At 43.3% G+C, this 15198-nt stretch overlaps 1 pseudogene; it reads right to left on the bottom strand.

The window, feature by feature from the left end:
• Nucleotides 1-1050: 1050 nt before the first annotated feature.
• LOC100666273 (exocyst complex component 3-like) lies at nt 1051-3287 on the bottom strand (annotated as a pseudogene).
• Nucleotides 3288-15198: the final 11911 nt, after the last annotated feature.

The raw sequence follows: 15198 nt of genomic DNA, 5'->3' as shown, positions 1-15198 counted from the left end.
AGGAAAACATTTCCAAAAAATTAAAGTCTGAGAACAATGTCTCAACAAATAGAGAATATAAAGGGTGGAAATTATTTATTTATTTTGTTTTTTCAGGGGGAAACAGGTTTGTTTTTATTGTGGGCATAGTTTTTAAATTAAGTTGGTTTGAAATTAAAGAATAATGTGTAGATGATCCCAGCACCGAGGGCAGACATTGCAGAGAGATGCTACATCGTGGAAAGAGGGAAATTAGGGGGTTACGCATCTTTAAGTAAGATTTATACACCTTTATACACAACACCAAACAATTGTTAATTTTCACGTGTGCTTTTCCAAATTCACGCTGGTAATATTGACCATCTACCTGCTGTGATTTACCTGGTGGCACCCACCAGGCCAGACGTCCACCCTCTGTGGGACGTGACATCCCGAGGGCAGTACACACTGGATGTCAGGGGCAAGGGGAGGCAACAGGGTGGAGGGACCACACAGCACAGGAGCTTCTCCTCTAAGGAAGGAACTTGAAGGTCAGAAACCCGACCCCCCAGAGCCCTGCTATGCAATCGTGTCCAAACCTCCCTAGGACCTGCACACTGGACAGCCTCCAGAAGCCTCTCCTCTGGGCCTAGCTGCATTCAACCCAGGAGCAGCTTCTGGGCCTGCCAGAACATCAGGAGTAAGAGACCTGCAACTGCTGGAGCAAAGAAATGCAAGGCCTTCAGGCTCTTTAATTAAGCAGCACGTGTTTACACCTCAAAGCTCATGATGCAGCCGGAGCTGGGCATAGGCCACGCTGACAAAGCATCCCCTGCACCAACCAACCACAACAGGCACCTTACGTCAGAGCCCTGATGCCCAAAGTCCCCAGCTGTCAGAACACCTGGTTCTTCAAACGCCAAGTTCAAATGCAGCTTTTACAACAGAATTTTAGCACCTGAAGAGACAGGTGCTCACACCTGAACTGACCAGGCGTGAGACATTGAAAGCCACACTGCTGACACATGCTTCTGAGCTTCTGGGGCGGGTGGGGATGTCACACAAGTATCGACATCCAGCCGGAGCCTATGGCTACTTAAGGAGTTTGGTCACTTTCAGACTTGGCACAACGATCTCCTTGAAGATGGGCACATATTTGGGTTCGTCTGGGTCGGGCCCTGCCCCAGCATCTTGATGATAGTCTGCTTCATGTCCCGGCTGGCGTCCCCTGGCACAGCCAGCAGTGCGCCGATGTGCTCGTCCCCGATGTCTGGGTACTTGGTGACGAGTGTTGAGACCTCCAGGTAGAGCAGGGAAGGGTCCGTGAGTTTAACGACCTCTGCAGTGGCCACGATGGTGTCGCAGTGCCCGTCCACATCCTCCCCAAACCCCGATGCCAGCTTCTGGAAGAGGAAGCGGAACTGCTCGGCCTCCTTGACCATACGCTCCGCTCCTTCCTTGCGCTCCTCAGCGCTTCTGCATGATGGCCTGCAGGTACTCCACCAGCATGTGCAGGTGCGCCTCTGCAGCCACCCACTTTTTATATGGCTTTTTAATCTTGGCAAAGTCGTTGAAATAGTCTTCCATGGTGACACAGATGATATCCACAGGGCTTGACCCTAAGAGCCACTTCTTGGTCATCAACTGGTTGAGATGTTGCTCCAGATCCAGGAAGACCTCCTCCAGCAGGCTGCTGCAGCCTTCCTTGGCAATGGTGTCCAGGACCACGTCCATGCTGGGCTGACTCACAGACATGCCCTCTTTCCTGTCACTTTTTAAATACTTCTTTTTTAAGCTGACTATGAACTCTTTAAAGGTCTGGCAGTTGTTGATGATTGCCATCATGTACTGGACGTAGCAGTGTGGGTGCTTCCGGTTCCTCAGGTGTTCCTCTTTGTACAATTGCGTCTCCTCTTTGTATCTATTTAAGAAAGAATTCACTTGCTGAAGACACAAAACCAGTACCTTTTTTTTCAAATCTTCACTTATCTGAGCAGCAACTTGAAGATTCTGTTCGAACATCTGGAAGACAATGGCAGGAAGCGTGGTCTGGTAGTAGCCGTCCTGGTCGGCCTCAGGCTCAGCCTCCTTGACCCAGTCCTTCTGGTCTGTCTACAGTGCTTTCCGCAGCCAGGCAATGATGTTTGAGGTGAGCGTCGACATATATGTGCCCAGCAGCTCAGAGACCACGTGTGGGGACAGCAGGGGCCCCTGAGCCTCGGTGTCCACTTCCAGGGCCAGCTCCAAGTTTCCCATCATCTCCACACTCGTGTAGGTGTTCAGGACCAAGTCAAGAGGCTTACAATTTTGTTTGCCTCTAGGTCTTCTGAGGCCAGGTCCTGCATCCGCGTGCTGAGGGCCTGGTGGTACATGTCCGGGAGGTTTCTGAGGATGTCATAATGGGGAGAGAAACACTGCACCTTCAAGTTTTTCACCACAAGGAGGTCATCCAGCAAGTTCTTGCGAATGATCTCCAGGTGACAGACCAGCCACATTTTGTCAGACTACCTGGTGTCGGCCTGTGTGCCCTCAATCCGTGTGGTCACAGTTCTGTCCAAGGTGGCAAACATCTTCTCCTTCCACTTTTTGGGCCTTCTGGGTGGGATGAAGCCCATCTGCTTGCTTCAGTCAAGCATGCACCTGTCGATCTTCTCCTCCCATTCAATGATGAGAATAACAGAGACCAGCAGGGTGGGGTCTCGGCAGACAGTGACCAGGGACTGCTGCAGCACCATCCACAGCTGCTTGCCAGCTCCTCTGAGAGGTGCTGCGTGCTTCTGAAGTAGCCCTGGATGAGCATCACATCATCCGTGTTCTGGCTGTCCATGCGGTACTGCTCATACATCAGGTCATCCCACGAGCACTCCAGGTCCATCAGCTTCCAGTGTGCCTGCAGCAGCTCCCCCTGTTCAATCAGGTCCTCTGTCTTCCGGACGATTTCTGGCACTGAGAAGATGTTCTTGAGATTCTGCACAGCAGCAGAAAGCTGGCTGTGCTGCACCATGGCATCCTTCACATCCCGGAGACTCTCAGTGGTGTTGATACTCTGCCTCCAGTCCTGGCTGACGTCCGCCAGGGGCTGCTGGATGTCCTTCACATCGTTGAGAGCGTTGTGCAGCTGGCTTAGGCCTGTGCGCACCCTGTCCAGCTGGGTCTGGATTGCAGCCTTCGATCTGGCCTCCACAGAGGCCTTTTTCCGAGCCTTTCTTCTGCAATACTGCTCCACTTTGTCCAGTTGGCCAGGGCACTGCAACATCCCAGCTACCGTCTGGACCACTGTTGCAACAGTTTCCCAGTCTGTCTCCTCCATAGTCAAAAAGTAGGCCAAACCCCCTTCCCTGTCATACTAGAGGTTTCCTCATGCTTGTCAAACCGCCTTTCCCAAGCACGGTGGCACAAACACCTGAGGCATCCACCTGGCGGACATCCTTCTGGGCCCTGCCCCGCACAATCGCCCAGCCTGTCCCACCCCGGCCACCCGCTGGGAGGGCCCGGCTCCACTGTGGCCCCCTCCTCTGTGATCTTGGCCGGAGCTGAGCAGACTGGGGATGGAGGCATGTCGGTGGGGTCCGGCCCAGGTGACACTACTGGCCACCCAAGACCCTCTGTGTGCCCTTGTCACCCCCCACATCTCACCATCAGAAATTATTTTTTAAAAAGTCAAATAGAAATTTTGGAGTGGAAAAATACAATAACTAAAATGAAAAATTCACTACACAAGCTTAACAGTAGATTTGAGCTGGAAGAAGAAAGACGATAACTTGAACGTATGCCAATTGAGATTATCCAGTCTGTGGAACAGAAAGAAAAAAGAATGAAGAAAGTGAACAGAGCCTCAGGGACCCATGGGACACCATTAAAAGTATGCATAATGGGAATCTCAGAAGGAAAGGAGAGAGAAAAAGACAGAATCTTGAAGAGATAATGACCCCCAAACTTCCCAAATTTAATGAAAAAATAAACTCCAAGTGAAATACACTCAAAGATATCCACACCTAGACACATCATAGTGAAACTGTCAAAATCCAAAGACAAAGAGAGAACCTTGAAGTCAGAAACAGAAAAATGACCCATCACACACAAGGAATCCTCAATAAAATTTAGAGCTAACTGTTCATCAGAAACTATGGAAGCCAGAAGGCAGTAGAATGACATATCCAAAATGCTGAAAGAAAAAGAATGTCAATCAAGATATTTAAGCAAAATCATCCTACAAAAACAAAGAAGAAATTAAACATTCTCAGATAAGCAAAAAAAATGAGGAGTTGTTGGTAGCAGATGTGCCCTCTTTACAAGAAGTACTAAATTGAGCCCCTCAGACTGAAATGAAAGAACACTAGATAGTAACATAAATCTGCAGCAAGAAATAAAGAGCATCAATAAAAGTAACCACGTAGGTCAATATAAACATGATCCAACTATCTGTTGTAGACAAGAGACACACTTTAGCTACAAAGACACAACTAAGTTGGAAGTAAAAAATGGAAAAATATACCATGAAAACAGTAACCAAAAAGAGAGCTTGAGAGGCTATATTAACAACAGACAAAACAGACTTTAAGATAAAAATTGTTACTAGAGACAGAGAAGGACATTTTATAGCAGTAAAAGGCTCAAACCATCAGAAAGACACAATTATAAACATATATGTACCTAACAACAAAACTCCAAAACCTGATAGAATTGAAGGGAGAAATAGACAATTATACAATAATTGTTAGAGACTTCAATACCTCACTTACAATAATAGATAAAACAACTAGGCAGAAGATTAACAAGGAAATATAAAGCTTAAGCAACACAATAAACCAGATGCCTGTAGAAAAGTTCAACCAATAATAGCAGAATACATATCTTCTTAAGTGCACGTGGAAGATCCAGGATAGACCATGTGTAGGTCATAAAAAAATAAACTTAAAAGGAATGAAATCATGCAAAGTATGATCTTCAACCATGTAAAAATGAAGTTGTGGTGTTGTCAGATCTCCTCATGTAACTTCACAAGGGGGAGAAGGAGAATCAAAATCAGTCCCAAACTGATTCCTATGAGGTGGAGATAAGACCTACCTCCACTCTCCAGCTTGTTACCAGTTCTGACACAGCCATCCCTCCCACAGCACTGTACTCTGCTGGGTTTGATAATCCACTGCAGTGGCCACACGGAGCTCACAGGCCATACTCACAGTTATGGGGTTTATCAGAAAAGTAACAGGTTACAATTTAGGATCAAGAACAACTCAGGATAAAGCTCTTCAATCAGGGCAGCTTCTTCTCTCCCTTGGTCCCTTGGTCTCTTGGCCTGACTTCTGCCCTGCTTGGGCAAGTGTTATAAAGCTCTTTAGCTCTGCTAATAAGTCCCTGGAGGCACCCCACTCCTCCAGTAAGCCTTGGCCTAAACGTGCTCAGCTTTTTGCCTCTGTGGGTTGGCACATCGACTGTACCCACCTTGCTCCATGGGCTGGGAGGCTCACTGCACCATCTCGCATGTTTCCTGATTCTGCTGCCACCATTTCTCTGTCACTGCTTCTTGCCATCTCCAGTGTTACATCTCCCTATTCCTGTCTCCTGGGTTTCGGAGGTTCCCAGTTCAGGAACTCTGGGTCCAAAGGATAGTTTCCACTCCCAGATCTTCTTGCTAGATAGTGGCTCCCTTTAAGCTTACTGGGATGACAGAACTGACCAATCCCCTCGTTAGGGTTCCATACACTTTATTTGCATGGCCCCACCCCCACAAAAGTTCTATACACCTATTTGCATTTTTAGCAAGCTGTCCAGTCCCCTTGGTGGGCCACAACTGCCTTATTTGCATAGTTCCACCCAATCATTTTGTGGGAATCACAAGACTATTTATGGCTACAAGGGCCATATTAAGTAATTTCCTGCACTGCAAACCTCAATGGGATGAAATTAGAAATCAGTAACAGAAGGAAATGTGAGAAATTTACAAATATGTGGAAACTAAACAACACACTCCTACATAATCAACAGGTCAAAGAAGAAATTACAAGGGAAATTAGAAAATACTTCGAGATGAATGAAAAGGAAAACATAACATACCAAATTTATGGACGCAGTTACAGCAGTGCTTCAAGAAATTTATAGCTGTTAATGCTTGTATTAAAAAGAAGATAGCTCTCAAACCAATAGCCTAAGCTTTCACCTTAAAAAACTAGTAAAAGGAGTTAAAAGTAAACATAAATTAGCAGTAGAAAGGAAATAATAAAGATTAGAGCAGAAATAAATGAAATAGAGAATAGAAAAATAATAGAGAAAATTAACAAAACCAAAAGTTGGTTCTTTGCAATAAAATTGAAAAACCGTTAAGTAGACTGACCAAGAAAAATGCAGAGAAGAGCCAAGTTACTAAATGAAGAATGAAAGAGGTGAATCACTACCAAACTTACAGCAACAAAAAGGATTGTATGAGAATACCATGACCATTTGTATGCCAACAAATTAGATAACCTGGATGAAAGGAACAAATTCTAAGAAAGACAGATACTACCAAAACTGGCTCAAGATGAAAACAAGTATACAGATTGAATTGGTAATCACAAAAACTTCGCGGAAAGAAAAACCCAGGCCCAGATGGCTTTACTGGTGAATTTTACCCAACATTTAAAGAAGAATTAAAACCACTCTTTCACAAACTCTTCCAAGAAATAGAAGAGGAGGGAACACATCCCAACACATTCTACAAGGCCAGTATTACCCTAATGTTAAAATCAGATAGACAACACAAGGAAACTACAGAACAATATTCCTTACGAATACAGACAACAAAAATCCTCAGTGAAATACTGGAAAACAAAGGAGTGTATAAAAATGATCATACACCATGAAAAACTGGTACTCATTCCAAGAATGCAGGGTTGTTTTAACATCTGAAAATCAATCATTATTATACATCATAAGACTAGAATAGAGGAAAAAAGCCACATGATCATCTTGATAGATGCAGAAAAAGAATTTGACAAAGTCCAAACCCTTTTATGATTATTAAAAAAAAAAAAAACTCAAGAAAATAAATTTAACTTTCTCAACTTGATAAAGGTCATCTACAATAAACCCCATGGTTAACATCATACTTAATAGTGAAATACTGAATGTTTTCCCTCTAAGATTAGGAACAAGACAAAGATATCCCCTCTTACTGATTCTGTTCAACATTGTAATGGACGTTCTAGCTAGGACAATTCTGCAAGAAAAAGTAATAAAAGACACTCAGATTGGAAAAGAAGTAAAACTAACTGTATTTGCAGATGACATGATCTTGTGTACAGAAAATCCTAAAGAATACACAAAAACTATTATAAATACTAAACTAGTCCAGCAAGGTTGAAGAAAATAAGACCAGTATATAAAAATCTATTGTATTTCTATACACTATCAATGAACAATCTGAAAATGAAGTTAAGAAAACAATTGCATTTACAAAAGCATAAAAAATAAGATACTTAGGAATAAATTTAACACAAGAAGTGCAATACTTGTACACTGAAAACTTCAAAACATTGTTGAAAAAATTAAAGAAGACCTAAATAAATGGAAAAATATCCCATGTTCATGTATCAGAAAACTTAAAGTTGTTAAGATGGCAATACTCTCTAAATTGATTTACAGATTCAATGCAATTCCTTTCAAAACCACAGCTTCCTTTCTGCAGAAATTGACAAGCTGTTCCTAAAATTCGTATGGAAATGCAAAGACCCTAGATAGCCAAAACAATCTTGAAAAAGAAGAACAAAGTTGGAGCACTCATACTTCCAATTTCAAAAACTTACTACGAAGTTAAAGTAATCAGAACAGTGTGGTACTGGCATAAGGATAAACATAAAGATTGATGGAGTGGAATTGAGAGTCCAGAAATAAACCCATGTATCTATGGTCAATTGATTTTTGACAACACTGCCAAGGCAATTCAATAGGAAAACGACAGCCTTTTCAACAAATTGTGCTAAGAAAACTGGATATCCATATGCAAAATAATGAAGTTGGACCCCTAACTCATACTATACACAACAATTAACTCAAAATGAATGTAAGAGCTTAAACTATAAAATTCCTAGAAGAAAACAAAGAATAGAACTTTGTGACCTCAGGTTAGGCAATGGTCCTTAGATTTGACACCAAAAGTACAAGCAACAAAGCAGACAGAGAAATTGGACTTCATTAAAATTAAAGCTTTATTAGCATCAAAAAACAACATCAAGAAAGTGATGGGGCAAAGTGATAAGCAAGTCATATATCTGATAAGTGACTTGTCTCCAGAATATATAAAGAATTCTTATAGCTTAAAGGGCAGGAAGGAGTGTTCCCAATATTTAAGAAGGGTGCCTGGGAGGCCCACGTGGTTTTCAAAACAGGCAAATTTGCATGTGGATATCCAGTTGCCTGGAAACTCTGGTGGAGTAGTGGTTAAGTGCTACAGCTGCTAACCAGAAGGTCAGCAGTTCATATCCACCAGGTGCTCCTTGGAAACTCTACGGGGCAGTTGTCGTCTATCCTATAGGGTCCCTATGAGTTAGAATGGACTTGATGGCAACAGGTTTGGTTTGGTTTGTTTATCCAGTTGTCTCAGCACTCAGTACCAATAAAAAGACAAATAACTCAATTTCAAAATGGGCAAAGGATTTGAGTAGACATTTATCCACAGAAAGTATATTAGTGGTTGTCAGAGGCTGGGAGGAGAGATGGGGTATAGAGGTTGACTGCTAATAGGCATGTGGTTTCTTTTGGAAGTGATAAAAATGTTCTAAAATTAGAGTGGTGATTGTCATACAGCTCTGTGAAAATACTAAAAATCACTCAATTGAACTCTTTAAAAGGGTGAATTTTATGATATGTGAAGTATATCTCAATAAAACTGATAAAATGAAAAAGTTCATGGCTTCCCCATCACTCTCAGGATGAAATTCCATCCCCTTAGCACAATCTGCTAGTCCAGCAGGAATTGGCTCCTGCTAACCCTTTCAAGTCCATCTCTTGCCCCACCCCAATCACTGAGTGCTCCAGCCTTTAAGCACTCATTCCTGAACATGCCTCCCTATTCCTTAACTCTGCACCTTTGAGCTTGCTGTATACACAGTGTGGAGGGGATGAGTAGAGACTTGGGAGCCAGGTAAGCCTAGGTTCACACCTTAGTTTTGCACCATGCAACCTCCTTATGCTACAAAGATTAGACCGATGTGAGCTCCATCTCTGTGTACTGAAGCATGGACTAATAGGCTTAATGACCTCCTATACTAAATGGTTCCATGCTCTACGTTTCCCAAAAGCTTTCCTAGATACCCAAATTTTCATGAGGTATTTACTGGATATTGGGAAATTAATTTGGGGACATTGAAATTGTGGTTGGTTGGTGGTGGGAACTCCAGCTATAAAGCTAGGTAGAGTCAGGGGCAGAACAGCCTGGGAGATGACAGAGAAACCTCAGTTTCTGACTCCCAGGTGCTGGTACTGCTGCCCTTCTGAAGCCTTTGTTCTGTAAGATGCCCTGTATCCTTTTCGTAACACCCCCCTCACTTTTCATTTGAGTTGAATGGCTTTCTGTTTTTGTTTGCTTGTTTTTGGCAAACAAAGTAGGCTTCTCAGATGTTGTTGTCAGGTGCCACTCACAGCTACCCTATGTGCAACAGAATGAAACACTGCCCCATCCTGCGCCATCCTCACAATCACTGCTACGTTTGAGTCCCTTGTTGCAGCCACCGTGTCAATCCATATTATTGAGGGCCTTCCTCTTTTTCACTGACCCTCTGTTTTACCAAGCATGATGTCCTTCTCTAGGGACTGGTTCCTCCTGATAACATGTCCAAAGTATGTGAGACGAAGTCTTGCCATCTGGCTTATAAGGCTTATTCTGGTTGCACTTCTTCCAAGACAGATTTGTTCATTCTTTTGGCAGTCCATGGTATATTCAATATTCTTCGCCAATACCATAATTCCCAGAAACCCTCCTCAAATACTGGGAACATTTCTTTCTGTCCTTTAAGGCCCCAGTGGGCCTCTGCCACCCAGGTGTGTATATAACCTTTTCTACCCCATTCAACCGACTAGGCCAAGGGCAGAGGCTCTGAAGCTTGTAATGATGAGAAGCATGTTATTATTCATTGAATGTCCTCTTTGAGACGTTCTTTGAAATCCAGTTCTCCTCATGGAGACCTCTCCTGGATGATACTCAGCAGCTTTAAATCCTGTGTGACCCAAATTGAGTTCCTCATCTTTATCTTCCTTACAAGTCCCCCTAAACCAGACACCTGTCCTGATCTTTCACTTTGAGGTTGTCACCATTGCCTCCCCAGTCACCCAGGAGGGAAGCCGACAGTATATCCTTCTTCCACAGGTCTCTCCCACCCTCTCCTCCTTCACTGGCCTCCCTGCCTCCAGCCTCTGCCCTTTTATGTTACTGTGCACACATTTGCTATATGGTGCTTCCCAAAATATTGCAGCTAAGGCAACTAACATCTGTCAAGTACCTACTACAGGTTTGTGTACTGTGCCAAGACCTTTAGAGATGCTGGCATTTTAATCCTCACAAAAACCCAACAGAAGGTTTCCATTTTTTTCCGTTTTATCCATAACACCTTATAACACGTCATGATTTAAACTCAGGTCTGCCTGGCCCCGGCTCTTTCAAGTACACTGGACTGTCATGCCATGCCCATGTTCACAGACATCCTGTGTGCCTATTTCCCAGAGATAACTTCTTTCCATTCAAAGCTGTCCATGAGCTGGCCCCAACTAAGATCTCCAACTAAACTGGCCAGCTGGTTGCTCTTCACACTCACCTTCATCTTTGCTCTTCTTCATTATCATTGGGCTGTTTACTTCACATAGAAAAATTCTCTCTCTTTCAGTAGGAATGGTCTCTGATGTGGTGCCTGATGTGGGTTTTCCCTGAGTACAGATAGAATGGCCTCCCTTTTGCTCTTCAAGGAGAAAGGGTTTGGCAAACCCAGGAGGTGCCTCTTGGGTGGGAGGAGTTAAAATCAGGAAAAGGAAGGAAAGTGAGACATTCATGATATTTGAACTTAACAATTATTATTGTAATTTTTAGGGTGTCTATATAATTTATGATCCAAACCAAAATGCTTTTGGGAGTGAAAATGGGTGCTATTAATAATTTTACTGAGACAACAGGCAAAAACTGGAACTTTCCTAAGAAATCAGGATGTATGGCTGCCCTAGTAATTACCCTTATTATGCATCCCACCTACCCATATCTATTCAATCTGTATGCTGAGCAAATAATCCAAAAAGCTGGACTATATGAAGAAAAACGGGGCATCAGGATTGGAGGAAGACTCATTAACAACCTGCATTATGCAGCTGACACAACCTTGCTTGCTGAAAGTGAAGAGGACTTGAAGCACTTATTAATGAAGATCAAGACCACAGCCTTCAGTATGGATTGCACCTCAACATAAAGAAAACAAAAATCCTCACGACTGGACCAATGAGTAACATCATGATAAACAGAGAAAAGATTGAAGTTGTCCAGGATTTCATTTTACTTGGATCCACAATCAACAGCCATGGAAGGAGCAGTCAAGAAATCAAAAGACGCATTGCATTGGGTAAATCTGCTGCAAAGGACCTCTTTAAAGTGTTGAAGAGCAAAGGTGTCACCTTGAAGACTAAGGTGCGCCTGACCCAAGCTATGGTATTTTCAATCGCATCATACGCGTGTGAAAGCTGAACAATGAATAAGGAAGACCGAAGAAGAACAGATGCCTTTGAATAGTGGTGTTGGCGAAGAATATTGAATATACCATGGACTGCCAGAAGAACGAATAAATCTGTCTTGAAAGAAGTACAACCAGAATGGTCCTTAGAAGCAAGGATGACTAGACTGCGTCTTAAATACTTTGGACATGTTGTCAGGAGGGATCAGTCTCTGGAGAAGGATATCATGGTTGGCAAAGTACAGGGTCAGCGGAAAAGAGGAAGACCCTCAACGAGGTGGATTGACACAGTGGCTGCAACAATGGGCTCAAGCATAACAACGATTGTGAGGATGGTGCAGGACCAGGCAGTGTTTTGTTCTGTTGTGCATAGGGTCACTATGAGTCAGAACCAACTAGACAGCACCTAACAACAACAACAACAACCTACCCAAGATTGAAATCAGAACTCCAGTCAGCCTCATGCATTTACGAGAGGCTTCAGTTTTTTTCAGTTTAGAAGGGAACAATTTGAGGAAGGGAACACCATGCAGAAGCCATGCTGTTAGCAAGGGGGTGGAAAGTGGTGGAGGGCCATCGAGCTTTTGGTGGCAGCTGTGACAGAGGTCTTGGGGATGGTATCCCATGCTCCTGGTCTACAGAGCAAGCTTCAGCGCCTGTTCCCAGGGCAGTGGGACCATATTCACAAGTGGGTCAGACATGTGGCATGGTTCCTGGCAGTGTAGAAGACTGGTTCTCTGGAATTTTATGAGCTGTCTAATAACTTTTTTAACATTTATTTTCTCCTTAAACCAGTTAGAGAGAGAGTTGTGGGTTCTGACTCATACAACAGAAAAATGTGTGGGGGATTTGTTGGTTTGTTTGATGTGTGCGTGTGTGTGATGGAAGCGTATTTTCCAAAGAGTAGGTGTTGGCCTCAAGGATGTAGGTAATAGAGTTAAAAATAAATTTCTTTCACATGCCCTTAGAGGAGTGTCTGCAGTTGCTCAGGCAGCTCAGTGGCTTCCCTGAGACCAGCAGTCTGCCTCTACAGGTAGGGAAACAGACCTTCAATCTTGCTGCTGTCTCTAGCCTGCTCCTGTCTCCTTTCTTAACTCGCTGTTCTGGAAACTCTCTGTCAGTCCACTGTGGGAGCTTCACTGAGGCCAGGAACTGTTGAGGAGGCCCTTACCAAGCCTGTGTGTGAATTTGCCTTTGTCCAGTGGCCTCCAACCCTGAACAAAGCTGACAGAGCCCCTCCTGGCCTCCGCATGCCTATGCTACCATCCCCAGCATCTGCTTAATTTGGCACTTGTCACATCTTTCAAAACCCAGTCCCTCCTCTTTTGGAAGTCTTCCTTACTCTCTCCCCCCCCCCCCACCCACTTCCACTCGCACTCTGCAATTTCTTTCATTGTCTTTACTACTCATTTAGCAATTAATCACATTGTCTGGTCCCACCTATTACCTAGAATTAAAATACTTTCTCTTTCCTTTTTTTAATTATCAAACTTTAATATGATTCTGTTTAATTTCCCTAACCAGATGGCAAGCTCTTTGAGGGAAGAGATCATGTCTTATACTCCTTATTTCCCTTTCCTTGTTTTCCTTTCTAGCATTAGCTGAGCGCCTTCCTTATAGGAAGTCTTCAACAAATATTTGTTGGAAAAAAAATAAACCAAAGCAATATGAAGTAGAAGAATGAAAAGAGAAGAGCTTCTAAACTATTTGCTTTGGTTCTCTCTGCATAGTCCATGCTTGGCTGTTTTCAAGCACTCAGAGGGCTGCTGTTTACAGATCAGTTTCTGCTTGTGTACATGCAGGGAAGGCTCACTGTCCTGAGAAGTCAAAAGTCATCAGCTCAGGTCTATGGACTAAGAGGATCTGCTGTTCTCTTTCAGCCCTTCTGAGCCTTGCTGCTCTTTGGAGCCAGCTTGGGTCTTGACCCAGCCTTCCGGGGCACACTCCATATCAAAGGCAGCACAATAGAGATTGTGAGAGCAGGAACTCCAGACCAAGCTGCCCGGATTTGAATCCCAGCCCTTCCATTTTAAGCTGTCACACGTTAAAAAAACAAAAAACAAAAACCTGTTGTTTTTGAGTCAACTTTGACTTATGGTGACCCCACCGTTACAGAGTAGAATTGTTCCATAGAGTTTTCTTGGCTGCAATCTTTATGGAAGCAGATCTCAAGACTGTTCTCCCTCAGCACCATTGAGTAGGCTTTTGGGTTAGTAGATGAGCACAAACCTTTTGCACCGCTCTTCCACTTTAAGCTGTTACACCTTAGGCAAGTTGTTTACTCTTTCCATGTCTCAGCTTCCTCATATGTACAATGGAGATGATAATAATATCTATCTCTTTGGATTGTTGTGAAGGTGAAATTAGCTATGATTTATGAAGTGCTTAGAACACACTTATAGAAGTGTAGCTATGATTTTCCCATCACCCTTAATAGAAGCTTTGTGTCCCCAAACAATGAAACAAAAAATGTAGCTATGATTATTATTGAAGAATGATAATGTTACTTAAAAAAAAAAAATTCCTTTGCTGTCGAGTCAATTCTGCCTCGTAATGACCCTATAGGACAGAATAGGGCTGCTCCATAGGGTTTCCAAGGAGTGGCTGGTAGATTTGAACTGCCGATCTTTTGGTTAGCAGCTGAGTTCTTAACCACTGTGCCACAAGGGCTCCGGTAATGTTATTAGAGAAAGCAAAAATATGTATGTCTCACAAATATCAAATAGAAAGATCACATAATAATGCAAAAAGATTTTACAAAATTCTCTAGAATGTGTGTGTATCTACAAAAACCTCAGACTCAAGCAAGAAAACCAAAGTCTAGTAGAGAGGGGCATGGAGCGAGTCTATTCCTGGCCTTTGGAGACTGTACTGAATGACTCTCCATCATTAGGTGCTTGGTTCCTCTTAGTGAGGAGTCTCTATCACCCTGGGTCCCTGAGTGACTATGAGGAGCAGAAACCCTGGGCCAACACACCATGAACATGCAGTAGGAGCAAGAAATAAATCTTTGCTTATTAAGCTGCTGGGGTTTGGGGTTTAATTTGTTACAGTGGCATAGTCTACCTCATCCTAACTAATACAAGGACCTTTGGAAGACTCTCCTGTATGAATTCACAGATAAAAACATCCTCCCTGCCACTGATCATGAGAACTCCCTGTCTGGTACCAGCAATTATCTACCATCTGTGATAGTAACTAAAGCCAAGATTCTCTGCTGGCTATTTCACTCCTGCTGAACTAGGGATTGTATTTGCCCTGTTATTATCTAGTTTTCTTACAATCCATTCTTCACACAGCAGCCAAAATGATCTTTAAAAAAAAAAAATCAAATCAGATCATGTCACTTTTGCTTAAAGCTGGTCAATCCACCCGCCCCTCGACCCATTATACCCAGAATAACATACACATTCCTCGCTACGGTTGTAAGACCCCATCCACGTCTCTGGCCATGTCTTCTGCTATTCTCTGCCTTGCTCACAGTACTTCAGCACTTGTTTCCAGCTCAGGCTTTGCACTTGTTTGTTTCCTCTGTCTGATTCAGGTTTCAGCTTGA

Source organism: Loxodonta africana, chromosome 3 (genome assembly GCF_030014295.1).
Source record: "Loxodonta africana isolate mLoxAfr1 chromosome 3, mLoxAfr1.hap2, whole genome shotgun sequence".
In the NCBI taxonomy this organism is placed as follows: domain Eukaryota; kingdom Metazoa; phylum Chordata; class Mammalia; order Proboscidea; family Elephantidae; genus Loxodonta; species Loxodonta africana.
Note: the sequence above shows the minus strand (reverse complement) of the source record. Positions and strands in the feature narration are given on the sequence as shown.